At 42.3% G+C, this 14,525-nt stretch overlaps 1 protein-coding gene across 2 annotated transcripts in view; it reads right to left on the reverse strand.

Annotated features, from left to right (window-relative positions):
• LOC109865510 (carnitine O-palmitoyltransferase 1, liver isoform) overlaps nt 1-13,300 on the reverse strand; it is a 38,197-nt gene extending 24,897 nt beyond the window's left edge. Inside the window, exon 1 of one of the 2 annotated variants that reach the window (XM_031799073.1) lies at nt 13,075-13,300. The gene's annotated coding sequence lies outside the window, so the exon portion shown is untranslated. The remainder of the gene's footprint in view (nt 1-13,074) is intronic. The other variant, XM_031799072.1, reaches the window with a different exon arrangement.
• Between the last annotated feature and the right edge of the window lie 1,225 nt (nt 13,301-14,525).

A 14,525-nucleotide genomic window follows, 5' to 3' on the forward strand; every position in this document is an offset into this window, starting at 1 on the left:
GCTATATTTTATACACAACTACATCTCATGTGGCATAGTGTAATTAATCACTTATAGTGGAGAGTAACAAAAAGACAATGGTGCAAATGGCATTTAATGTGATGACAGAACTGCAACACACAATGTACTGGTTCACTTCAAAAATAATTTATTACTGATGACAGAACAAAACACACTGGTTCACTTCAAAAAGCATTTAGATTGACTTGAAATTGTTTAAAGTTTTAGTCATATGTACAGGATACGCATGGTATACAATGAAATGCTAACTTGCAGATTCTGTCGACAATGCAACAATAAAAAGAAAATAAAAAATGGTTAGGCAATGTCTGGCTGTGAAGCCGAATCATTGATGGGCCTGTTGTAATTACACAACATTCTCCACCTCCTTGAATCCCACAGAAACTCCTGTCGGCGAGCGATATTTGCGACAAATGGTACAAACACATGAAGGGAAGACTTGGTTCCCTCGTCCCAGTCAGTCTTCCTTCAGCACCCAGTCCGACAGCAGCCTGCATAGACAGAACAAATAAGTAGCTAGAAACAAATGAATCCAATAACAAGAAACAGTTTTTTTTTTTTTTTGATCAGAGTGTAATTATAAATACAAAAGTTACCAATATATAATTTTGTTACATGTGCTAGGACAAGAAGAATATAACTTACTTGATATACACCTGTCCATTCGGTCTGGCGTGTCTGGGTTGCTTCTTCCAGTTAATTTTTGGGACATGGAATAATGTCTCTAACTCAACAGTGTAGCCTAGTGGTTAGAGCATTGGACTAGTAACCGAAAGGTTGCAAGTTCAAATCCCCGAGCTGACAAGGTACAAAATCTGTCGTTCTGCCCTTGAACAGGCAGTTAAACCCACTGTTCCTAGGCCGTCATTGAAAATAAGAACGCCCTCCCAATCAATGACAGTATGAAGTCCCACTCTGTGTCAGTTGCCATGGATTGGCATCCCCCAGTCCCTCTCAGACCTAGCCACCGCTCCAGGAAGCTAGACTACTGGTTCCGCTGATTCGGTCTCCCGAATATGGCTCGAAAAAAGAAAAAAAGTTTTCTACCTCAAAGCCCAACATGACTTATCAAAATGTTATGATGATTTACCAATAAGCAAACTAACTACTTTAGCTACTAGAGTAAGCAACAGCTGGCTGCCTCAAGGGAGTTTTGTTTACAAAAACAAAAAGTCGCACAGGAAGAAAGCACAGGCAGAATTCAAAAAGTAGTCCATAAAATGACAAAGTTGATAGAGAATATTTTTTAAATAATTAGTAAAAATGTCAGAACTATTGGTAAATGACCAACCATCCAGCTTTAAAGTCCATTTCTCTGCTCTTGAGAGGAGCTGGCTATGTGGTTACCGCTGACTACCAGAAACTGCACTATGCTAACGATAGGTTTCCTTTAACTTCATCAAAACTGCACGCAGAGACATAAATAGCATCCCTGAGTTACTCTACCTATGGGTAAGTAGGAAATTACTCCAAATCCCAAAGTTGCCTACCCATTTAATACAGGAAGTATTGCTCATCCATCACTAAAGGCAGACTGACCAGGCACCCTGTCAGACATTAAGAAACAAGGAAAGGGCTTTGCTTTGCTCTTCAAAGATGAATGCCCATCTTGAACCAGTTTAAGCAGCCTCAGCTGCTAATAGATTAATGCCCACAGATGGGTTAGGGAGGACTGTGTGGTGCAATGACTGAAGGCTGGTTCGTCCAATGGAAACACCACGCTATTTTCAGATAAGCTTGGATTGGATTAAAACAACGTCAAAATGATAGCGCCAATCCATTATGGGATATCATGTGAACGCCTGTCGCTTTGCCAACATGCTAGGTAGTGTGCGGTGTGAAAGGAAGGCCAGGAAGCAGTACAAGAGCAACAAGTCTGACACCAACAGGCTCCTGAACAGTTCCTATCCCCAAGCCATAAGACATAGCTAACAAAATGGCTACACGGATCTGCATTGACTCTTTAGTTTTGGCACTGACTTGGCACTCACTTCATTGGCTCACACACACGCACTGCTGCTACTCCATTTATCGGATACATAGTCACCTTAACCCTATACAAGCCTACCCCTACCACTCCAGTATCCCCTGCACATTGCAAATATGTGACACAGGAAACTAGGCGCAAGTAGCGCATCACTACTTCACAGGTGAGGCAATTGTACGACAACATATTTACCAGAATGCTTTTTTGGGGCATAAATGCCTTCTGGAACATGCAAACTTTCACGTAGCACACGTCGGTCTAGACACGAGCTGCTCTGTATGTGTCGGTAATCCTTTCTAAAGCAGTTGTTTGTATAAAGATATCACAAAGTACTGTGATGTCGCTACCGTTCTCCACTGTCTGGAGGACCGAGTTTTGAAATCAGTTGAACGCCCGGTGGGAGCATAGTATGACAGCTTAGGAGATGGAGAAAATGCAGGCGTTTGATTACGTAGAGGGAGTCGAAAAGAGAACAAAGGCTGTTGTATAGAACTCGTCACTGGATTTAATTTCCAAACGAAGGGCAACCATGGCATCCGTGACAGAGGGATAAGCGTTCTTGTATGCAAACGCAGGACACGCTAGATAATCTAATAATATCAACCATGTGTAGTTATCTTATAAAAAATAATCACAATCACTAGTTAAGTTTAATGCTAGCTAGCAACTTACCTTGGCTTACTGCATTTGCGTAACAGGCAGTCTCCTTGTGGAGTGCAACGAGAGAGAGGCAGGTCGTTATTGCATTGGACTAGTTAACTGTAAGGTTGCAAGATTAGATCCCCGAGCTGACAAGGTGAAAATCTGTCATTCCGCCCCTGAACAAGGCAGTTAACCCACCGTTCCTAGGCCGTCATTGAAAATAAGAATGTGTTCTTGATTTGCCTAGTTAAAAAGATTAAATAAAAAGGTGTAAAAAAAATACAATTCAGCAAAATCGGCGCCCAAAAATACAGATTTCCGATTGTTATGAAAACTTGAAATTGGCCCCAATTAAATCGGCCATTCCGATTAATCGGCCGACCACTAGTGTGAACGATACAGAATGTTGTAGACAAAGTAGGTCAACCAAAATATTCAAGGGACATTCTCAAAAGTGGGTTTACAAGTTTATCAACTTCCAAAGCAGAATTACTTTCCCATTGTTCTTCAACTGTGGTGTGCGATATGCCATTTTCTAGCGCCGAGTTTCTACTTTTTCCAATGTAAAAAAACATTTCAGATTTGCTACATAAGACCGAATCGAGCCGGTTGGTCACATATGGCATTGGCACAGACCCTGTATATAATTGCTTTCTCGTGTACTTCTTATTTCTATTGTGTGCTTTTGCTCCACAGATATTGATTACAGCATTGATGGGAAAGAGCTTGCAAGAAAGGCATTTCACTGTATTTGTGCACGTGACAAAACTTGAAACTTCTGGGGCTTCCCAAGTGGCGCAGTGGTCTAAGGCAAAACATCGCAGTGCTGGAGGTGTCTCTACAGATCCAGGTTCCATCCCGGGCTGTGTCGCAGCCGGTTGCGACCTTGACACCCATGAGGGAGAACACATTTGGCCCAGCACCGCCCAGGTTAGGGGAGTCTTTGGCCGGCTGGGATGTCCTTGTCCCATCGCGTTCAAGCGACTCATTATGGCTGCCGGGTGCATGCACGCTGACTTCAGTTGCCAGCTGTACACATTGATGCAGCTGGCTTCCGGGTTAAGCGAACAGTGTGTCAAGAAGCAGTGCGGCATGGCGGGGGGAGTGTTTCGGAGGACGCATGGGTCTCGACCGTTGCCTCTCCCGAGTCCGTAAGGGAGTTGCAGCGATGGGACAAGACTAAAGTACCAATTGGATATCACAAAATATAAATGAGTGGGCTGTCATTTGTCAAAGGCCATCTCTGTAGTGGACATTGGCTAGACTCAGACTGATGCTACAAAAGTTGATAGGGATGTTGACTGACGTGGTGGAACGAGTGTATCTTCTGAGCTGATCACCATTTTTCCACCAAAGGGATTGATTTTACTCTCCACAAATATCGATAATGGCCTAGGGAACATTGACAAACATTCCTATTGGTCACATTCAGTATCTATTAATTCTCCAAACTCACACCCCCATGCCTTTCATTCCCTCACCTCACACTACTCCCTATAGTGCACTTCTTGACCAGGGCCCATAGGACCAGGAACATTGATCAGATATGAAAAACATCCAACGTGTCTCCACCCTAAGGCAAAATGAGTAGATAAATTAAATTAGTTATAAAATTGCTCTAGGCCAGTGACAAAAAAAAAAGTCACTGGCAAAATGTGTAAAATTACAACCAACTTGCTGTTCTATAGGAGAGAGCTGGCATATGCAGCAGTGAGTGTCCATGCCAGGGACTAACAGCAGTGAATTTCAGCTCTGATCACTTCACTGCAGCCCTTTATGAGTGCCCCCCCAAAAAAACACCTTCTGTTTAGCTCAGCGCTGACTGCCAGCACACGGAGGGTTTCAACACTAGGAAATGTTGGCTCGGGCTCAATTCATCACTGATATCAGTTTGATCGCACTGAAAGCAGCAAGCATGAGACCTTAATCTATTGTGATAGCACTTTAACCTTCCATATCTTAGTCACGTTTATTCAATGAGAGATCTAAGGGACATTGTTTTATGGTTTTAATGGACAGTAGCCAACTGCTTCAGAAAGAAAAAAACATTGTCACCGGTTGTGAGAGGATAATGGATCCTGAATATGATAAACAAAATTGCAGTACGTTTCCCATTTTTAATGCAAGCGCAGTCAGTAGAAAATGTGTAACTTCGTTCTTCTACGCCATTATATCAAGAACTACTTCAAAACAGCAAAAGCGTCCCTCTTTCACTTCACCCCTCTATCCTCCAGCACAGATGGAAAACTAACAAGCAGGCAGAGTGGAACAGCAGGGAGGAGAGAGGGATGGGGGAGGGCGTGGTGTAAACTAGGTAAAAGGTGAGTGTTCCCACAGGCTAGAAAACAGTGACATAGTCAACATAGGGGACCGGAAACACACCGACTGCCAGTACAGTCATGTTTGAGCACGATTGCCCTGCCCCAACCAACCCTTCCCAGTTAGCCTGAAAGCAAAAAAACCTAACATGAACGTAGGTAAATCATTTTAGAAAGCCCAAACAAAATATATTTGTATGCTGGGCTTTAGCAGAGATTATTTTACAGTCTATGTGTCCAGGCCTCAATTGTTTGACTGCCACATTTGAGTCATTAAGTCTCGTGTTATAACTTCTAATAGTAACTGTATCCACTGAGGAACGCTGGAGCTGTGTGCCATCTAAAACGCAGGGTTGCCTGTCAGCAGGAGCCGTTTCTGATTTATTCAGAGACTCAAGGAGCGATCATCGTTAACATGGTCAATTCAAAGCATTGAATATTTACATTCATGCACTTCGAAATGAATGTTGTAACTTCATCCCGGAGGTTTTTATGCACAGGGCACTCCCACATCATGTGAAGGAATGAGTCTACCTGATTTAGAGGGCACAGTGAACAGTTGGGAGTTGGGGGCCAATTTATTCCCTTATAACTGGACAATACTTCAATGGCTAGCTCGGAATTATATTTTCCAAAACAGCGTTTGACAGCCAGAGAAATTACAGCCATTTAAAATTCTGAACTTGAACAAATAATTAACTATGACTTTCAGCAGCTTTCAGACAACATGCATTGTAACAGAAAACAACCACTGACAGTGGAACACGATACACGGGAGATAAAGGCCAACTGCGGTTCAGTCACGACGACCTAACTTCTCAAGTTCATGGGCAAGAGCCCATATAATACATACCTGGTTTGAGGAGTTAGAGAGGTTACTTTAGTCAAAATAGTCCGACTCGGGATAACCGGTACCAAGAAAGTGGCTCACCTTTTAGCCAGGTACATTCCTATAAAAAAAAAATATTTCAGAACTAACCTGCTCCTGGGCAGGCTACTCAGGGATAATTCAATTTATTCTGAATGAAGTGTCTGAGCTGCGAGTTAAGGACCAGTGAACTCAGATTCCCTCCCTTCTGCAAAGATTTCCTCAAATGAAGGGGGATGAGGCTGACGACTGCCCCAAAAAACAACTAATTCCTTTGAAAAACGGCCTACATGGCGTCGAGAAGAGTCAAACATTTATTCTAGAGTCAAAAATGTACTAAAGTCGTACAAGTTACAATTTTGCCATTTAGCAGAAGCTCTAATCCAGAGCAACTAGGGAACATTTTTAAACATGTATTTTTCCCATATATAGGACCCACTTTATGTGTTTTAATAAAATCAACTATATGCGTTGAGCTTGTTTCACTGCTTTGAGCCTTGCCCTTTGGTGGGGGCAACTCCACCACATAAACCTTAAGATAACCAGGTGGTCGTCTGCTCGTTCGTTGCCTGGTTCTCCTGGCGCTGGTTGAGGATGAAGCCTTGGTCGATGCTTTAGGCTTAGCACCTGGAGCTTTTATTCTTCCCAGGACTTTCCCCTGCATCTTTATGCTCATCTTTCCTCCCTTCCAGTGGAGACAACTCTTCCTTCTCCAATTCCCTTTCACCGTATATGGTTTCAGTCATCATCTGGGTCAAAGGACCATTGAATGATTTTTGGAATCTGTGTGTGTAGCCAGACAGGTAGGACGACTGACGGTCGTGAAGGAGGTCACAGTCAGGTGACAAAGGAGACCGAGACATAAATACATGTTTATTTCCTGGATAGTTGTGTACCGCATAACAAAGGAAACAGAATAACATGAAATTCACCAAATCAGTCCAATCATTCATTAATGTAATTAAGTAATTCAGCTCAATATGAAGGATGATTGAGTCATTTAGGATCATAAAGATTAAAATCATGATAACGCAAATAAATCGATCAGTTATCAATTATTCAATCTATAATCTCAGTTTGATCTCATGATTATCAATTTAACAAATAAATTACGTTTCATACTTCCAGGTTTATCTTCATTTGTACATATAATTTCATTACATTTTAACCATATATTAATGGCATAATTGTCCCATGATGATCTGAAGGGCCGTGATAATTGTCCATTGATATAACAGGTTTAAAGTGTGCGCTCCAAGCCACGCTCCATGTTAATAAACTACAAAACAATAACCGATTGCCCGCTCTCGAGCTCAACAGATAGTTCAGATGAAAAATAATAGATTTGGTGGACTTAGGTTGATTTGTGGTTGCACACAATGTCAGGATTGGACGGAGCTGGGGGAGAGAAAGCAGCTAGGTCGGCTGGTGGCGATTACCTCCTTTTAATGAGTTGAGATCTGTTGGACATTTCCACCCAACATAATTAAGCGCTCCCACCCAGATGTGCAAGTGGCCATGAATTAAAAAGGGCGAGTCCACCAACTCCATGGTCCGTTTCCACTGCGAGACTAAAAAAATAAAATATTGGTCGACCAAATCGGGGTCAGCCCTAAGAGCGACAAACAATTCATCTTAAAATGGCTACAGTGCTTTCAGAAAGTTCACACCCCATGACTTGTTGCTAATTTTGTTGTTACAGCCTGTATTTAAAAACCGATGAAATCTAGATTTTTTTTTTTTTCAGCTTTACATTTCAAAAATGTAAAGCTGAAATGCCTCGAGTCAATAAGTATTCATCCCCTTTGTTATGGCAAGCCTAAATAAGTTCAGGAGTAAACATTTGCTTAACAAGTCACATAATAAGTTGCATGGACTCACTGTGTGCAATAGTGTACCCCACACCTAATTATCTGCAAAGTCCCAATCGAGCAGTGATTTTCAAAGAGTTAGGGTTTCAGGCTTTTTCAGAAGATGGGCGGGGACTCCGCTGTCCTGACTTTAGGGGGACGCTTGTTCCACCATTCGGGTGTCAGGACAGAGAAGACCTTTGACGGAGCTGAGCGGGAGCTGCCCTCCTGTAGGGGTGGGAGGGACAAGAGGTGGCAGAACGGAGTGCTCGGGTTGGGATGTAGGGTTTGAGCATAGCCTGAAGGTAAGTAGGGGCAGTTCCCGTTGCTCCTCGGTAGGCAAGCGCCAGGGTCTTGGAGATGATGCGAGCATCAACTGGAAGCCAGTGGAGTGTGCGGCGGAGCGGAGTGACGTGGGAGAACGTAGGAATTTTACAAGATGCAACTCAACATTAGGAAGGTGTAACGAATGCTTAGTATACTCAATGTATATTCCCAAATATTTTAATTTCTGCACGCCCTGTGTGCACTGAACTGACATGCATGATTGTTGATGACACGCAGATGTTCAGGTGAACGGAATTAAAATAGTCTATAATGCTCACCATAGCAGCGGTTAACTCAGAGGTGTGTAGCCTACTGTAGCTGCTGGCAAAGTTATTTAAAGCCTATCCTTTATCAAGCAGGATGTAACTTTCCAAAGCTACTATTTCTGCCAGTTTCGACCTCTGTAAATAAAGTGACGGGATCCGATTACATTGTTACCACGTTTATTTCCCTACTCCTTCAATTGCGCGCGCGGCATCCTTTTATAAAATGCAGTTTTACGACCAGCATTTCACGCGGAGCTCTTAAAGGGACAGTGTCATCTATGAAGGGAAATGAAAGCTTTGTAATAGAAACAAATTCATTGAGTGAATAATATACGATTTATAAGAACAATCAGGATGTTGTGTCCAATGGGGTAAATGCAGATGGGCAAACCATGCTTCAGCCCATGTACATTTTATAGCCACTATGATTCATCAGTTGGGCTACAGCTGATCGCTAATAGAACATCTGATCATATAGACCATGCATAGGCTAAAAAAGTTAAAATACCTCTAACATCCTTTAAACCAATGTTACTGGGCCCCATTTCTGGAGGTAATTTTAATACATTTGGGGTAAGAATGACCTTAAAATAAAAAATATTCACCAGAAGTGAGCTTCTTAGTCCTATATAAAAGAGGACCCCAGACCTAAGCAATGGGACTGGAATTGGTCAAACTTGCAGTTTAATGTGAGGTACAAAATGAGCCAATTTCCCTAAAAGCATGATGGTAATGACTTTTACATAAAAAAGGTGGAGGTTAACTTGGCCCCAGACAAGTTAGTCATGGATTTTTGGGGGGCTTTAACCTCTGCTCATTACCACTAGACAAAATGCTGATAAGCACTGTATCTGTATTGGGTGGGAATGACAATGAAAGATGAAATGTGCATTGTTATATTAGCAGAACACTGCTATGATATTATGCAAAAAGTGGTTTATTCTACATAGATCTGTTACTATTACTTGAAAGTTCAGAATAAGTGTTATAATAACTATCGACATAAATTCAGCAATTGCATTCGTCTCACATTACTCTGTAGGCTACTGACTTATTCAAAGGCTCCTCCGACATCTCATCACTCACTCGCAGTTATTGAACTCAACCTGTGGGAGATTTGTTTAAGATTGAGTGGGGGGGGGGGGGGGCTCCCGAGTGACGCAGAGGTCTAAGGCACTTCATCGCAGTGTTGAAGCGTCACTACAGCCTGCGGTTTGATCCCAGGCTGTGTATTTACCGGCCTTGACCAGGAGTCCCATAGGGGCGGCGCACAATTGTCCTAGCATCGTCTGGGTTAGGGGCGGGTTTGGGGGGGCTTTGACTGGGCCATCCTGCTCTAGAAACTCCTTGTGGTGGGCCGGGCGCCTGCAGTCTGACTTTGGTCGTCAGTTGAGCAGTTTTTCCTCCGACATAATACAAATTAATAAAAGATTCAGTGGGGGGAACAAACTGTGTCAAAGGTTCTAACAGATGAGCGTCTTGGTGGTGGCAAGGACACCCACAAATCAAACCACACCCCTCAAGCCAACTCACACCTTGTGTCGGTCATGGCCGCCAGCATTTCTTGAGGAGCAAGCCAAAATAACGAGGCCATATCAGCAGGTGCAGTTAATTAACCTTCAAATATTTGATTAATCAAACGTTATAATGGGAAGAATAGTCATGTTAAAATACCTATCACGTAACCTAACACATCTAGTAATGATGGCATGCATTTGAAACGCACAGTAAAACTTTCGTATGACTTAATAAAATAATTGTGGGAAAACACCAGAGCAGCATTTCTTTCTGTTCCCAATGAGGAAGAAAAGAACAATCAGGGGCGGTTCTCTTCTACACTGCTGTTCAACCAATTCAGTAAATGTGGATGAGTACAGTCAAAAACATGATTTTTCTGTGTTTTATACATTTCCACACTGAGGTTGGAATAAAATTGTGAAAATGATGAAAATTCCCTTTTATTGTAAGAGCTGTTTGAAGAGTTTTGGTGGGATGGAGTTTAGGCCTGCCTTGCGACATCACCAAGCAGTAAATGAGTTAATAGACCAATAATTGTTATTAGGAGCCCCATTAGCCAACAACTTGTCTTACTGGGGTATGACAAAGAAAAACACATTCCAGAGAAGAGTTTACAATTGACATACATTTAAAAACATTAACATGTGCTGGCGCATCGATCAGTTACACTAACACGTCAGTACATACACACAAGTAGGTAAGAGAGTTCCAAACCTCTTTGCCAATAAAAGCTAGTTTTCCCAGCCTGGTCTCAGACTAGCTGTAACATAGTAAATGTAAATCAGAGACCCAGAAATTATATGATATGTTACATTTGGTTGCATAAGACAGAAGGCACAAATGAAAGTAGGGTGGACGGGTGTTCGAATTTCATCAAGGACAACTTTAGCAGCTACTTACTAGCCTACTTTTTAAGCTACTTTGCGATGACAGCATGTTAGCCAACCCTTCCCCTTTAACCTACATGACCAAATGTATGTGGACACCTGCTTGTCAAACATCTCATTCCAAAATCAAGGGCATTAATATGGAGCTGGTCCCGCCTTTGCTGCTATAACAGCCTCCACTATTCTAGGAAGGCTTTCCACTAGATGTTGGAACATTGCTGTGGGGACTTGCTTCCATTCAGCCACAAGAGCATTAGTGAGGTTGGGCTATTAGGCCTGGCTCGCAGTCAGTGTTCCAAATTCATCCCGAAGGTATTCGATGGAGTTGATTTAAGTCAGGGCTCTGTGCAGGCCAGTCAAGTTCTCCCACACGATCAACATTTCTGTATGGACCTCGCTTTGTGCACGGGGGCGTTGTCATGCAGAAACAGGAAAATGCCTTCCCCAAACATTTGCCATGAAATTGGAAGCAAAGAATCATCTAGAATATAATTGTTTTCTGTAAGCTTTAATATTTCCCTTCACTGGAACTAAAGGGGCCCAAACCATGAAAACAGCCCCAGAACAATATTTCTCCTGCACCAAACTTTACAGTTTGCACTATGCATCTGAGCAGGTAGGGTTCTCGTGGCACCCGCCAAACCCAGAATCATCCGTCGGATTGCCAGATGGTGAAGCGTGATTCATCACACCAGAGAACGCGTTTCCACTGCTCCAGAGTCCAACGGCGACGAACTTGACCACTCCAGCCAACGCTTGGCATTGTGCATGGCATGGCATCTTAGGAGTGTGTGCGGCTGCTCGGACATGGAAACCCATTTCATTACGCTCCCGACGGAACAGTTCTTGTGCCGACACTGCTTACAGTGTATATAGCCTTGCGAAAAAGAAAAAAAAAAGAAGAAAAAAATTCGCACACTACGCGCTTCAGCACCTGGCAGTCACGTTCTGTGAACTCGTGTGGCCTACCACGTCGTGGCAGAGCTGTTGTTGCTCCTAGACGGTTCCACTTCACAACAGCACTTACATTTGACAAACTGACTGGTTGGAAAGGTGGCATCCTATGACGGTGCCCCTGAGCTCTTCAGTAAGGCTATTCTACTGCCAAATGTTTGTTTATGGAGATTGTGTGTATCTCCTAACCCTTAGCCTAGCTAATGTTAGCCACAACAAATTGGAATTCTTAACATATCATACATTGAACTAATTCTTAACATATTGAAATTCATAACACTGTACAAATTGCAATTTGTAACATGTCATACGAACTGCAATTCCTAAAATATCATACGAACTTGGATGGAAATCCACAAATGAATACATAACATATGGTAATTGAGTATCCTGGATTTACATTTACTATGTTGTCTACCCCGGAGTCCAGGTTGGGGTTCCCCTCCCCACTGAGACCACTCCCAGGAAGTCCTATTCTTGCTTGAGAAATGTCTCTTTCCTATGAAACCACTTACTATTTTAATTGAAAACATATCACAGTACGGTGCTTAATTGTTCCCCAGAAATGTATTGATATCGAGAGAAAGAAAAAACGGCTGCATTGAAGTCCAACAGTGGCGGCAGGTAGACGAGCAATAGCCTCTGTCGTAGTATGTATGAAGCCTGCTGAGCCGGAATGTGAAGCTAACTGAAGCTGGCTAGCTTTAGAAAACCCTGATCGTAGTATACCCCATCCGCAACATTAGTTATTTGGCTAAATGCCAGATCTAACGTTACGGTAACTAAAGCATTCAAGGAACTCAATTTACATTGCAGAGTGACCTACAGTTATGCAAATCATTATTAGGATGGTGAAAGTAGCAATCCAACCAGATTTACCGTAATCAAGCCGAACCACTAGTTTGCTAGCTAACAGGGCTACTAGCAAGTTAGCGCATTTATGGATGCTACTTTTACATACTAGCACGCGCTTGTTCGTCGTGAGCGAAAAACGGAAACACTGACACGCATCATTTACATGTATTTTTTCCAGAATGACTTGGCTAGAGTGGCTAAATAGCTAACGCCGAATAACACGTATTGTTAGCTAACAGAAATTAGCCATTAACCTACAAATTAATAAACTGCAAAACTGCAGTCAGTAAAGGCATAGCCTTTTAAAAGACACATTGAACTCCTTGTATATCATAACTAAACCAAACTTAGCTGACTTTGTTAATTGTCATGGACTCCAAAAATAGCCGAGTTTAGCCAGAGCATCATCTCTGGTTTAAGGTTTGACTGGCTAACGTTAGCAATTGCTTTCTAATTCATGTTAGCGTTGGCTGACAGAGCTACCCCCCTGCCCATTATACGCGTGGATCTCCGAACTGTGTAACATATGTAATGTATGACAAAAAAAAAAAATCAAATGTAAAGGCATTTCGTTAGCATACCTGGAATCTGAGGAAGACGAAAATTCGAGAACTCCGCCGGCACCTGTAGTGACGTCGATACCTTCTTTGATGAGATCTAACAGCGGTTGGCATCCAAAAAATGTTGCAAACGTCGAGACCTTCTCCAATACCCTCCTCTTCTCTGCTCGCATCCAAGTAGTTAACTACCTTCCTTCTCTACTAGTATTCTTCCAGCAACACAAATGATGGCGTCACTTCGTATGGTAATGAAGATACCTTCAAAATAAAAGCCCGCATTTCAAACCATTGCTATATGGATAAGAAATTCAAATTATATTGAATTTCAATCACAGGAGGTTGGTGGCATCTTAATTAGGGAGGACGGGCTCGTGGTAATGGCTGGAGTGAAATTAGTGGAATGGTAGCAAATACTTAAACACATGCTTTCCATGTGTTTGATGCCATTCCATTCGCTCCATTCCAGCCATTATTATAAGCCGTCTTCCCCTCAGCAGCCTCCACTGATTTTAATCAATGGCCACTTTTGTTGTGCCAACAAGAAAATACAATTAGTAATTCATGAAAACAAATACAAAATATTTGTTAAGTCCAATTCTGAAAAAAATACAATGTTGACACAGACATGTTGAGAAGATTGGGCTGTAGTAGAGAGAACATTTTTCTACCTATCTCAGCTCAAGTTGGGTGGAATATACTCTGTACGGTCCCTACTCACCAAATACAGTCAGTTTTGGAGGGGGACTGTGTCGTAGATACCCATCAGCGATTCGTTCTCCACCCCCCTCTATAGCCCCAAATGCAATACACTGTAATTGACTGTACACGGGATATACACTGAGTATACAAAACATTAAGCTGTTCCTAATATTTGGTGTGCTCACTGTATATGTTGGCTTGTAAAAATATAACTTTTATACCCGTCTCTGCTAAAGTGAAGTAGAAAATACTCAGGAAAACCTGACTGTTTTCTAAAATGTGGGCACCGATGAGAAGATTCAAATATGTTTTGTTTTGGAGGTGAACTGTGTCACACGTCCTGCTACTGGCATTTCACTCCGCACCCTCCATAGCCCCAAATGCAATACACTGGTATAGACTGTTCATGGGATATATATTGGCTTGTAGAGACAACTTTTTTTTTATCTGTCTCAGCTAAAGTGGGGTGGAAAATACTCAGTAGGGTCTCTACGAGCCAAATATGGTTCGTTTTGGAGGGCCACTGTGTTGTTCACAATGAGCAGCACTTCATTCTCCACCCCCTCTATAGCTCCCAATGCAATACACTGTAATATACTGTACATGGGATACATATTGGCTTGTAGAGAGAACTTGTATACTTGTCTCAGCTGAAGGGGTGGGAAATACTCAGTAAGGTCTCTACTAAACAAATTAGTTTTGGAGGGGTACTGTGTCCTACATATCCAGCAACACAGGTTTAAATGATCTGGTCCTGAAATCAATACACACTC

Source organism: Oncorhynchus kisutch, linkage group LG20 (assembly GCF_002021735.2).
Source record: "Oncorhynchus kisutch isolate 150728-3 linkage group LG20, Okis_V2, whole genome shotgun sequence".
Classification (NCBI taxonomy): domain Eukaryota; kingdom Metazoa; phylum Chordata; class Actinopteri; order Salmoniformes; family Salmonidae; genus Oncorhynchus; species Oncorhynchus kisutch.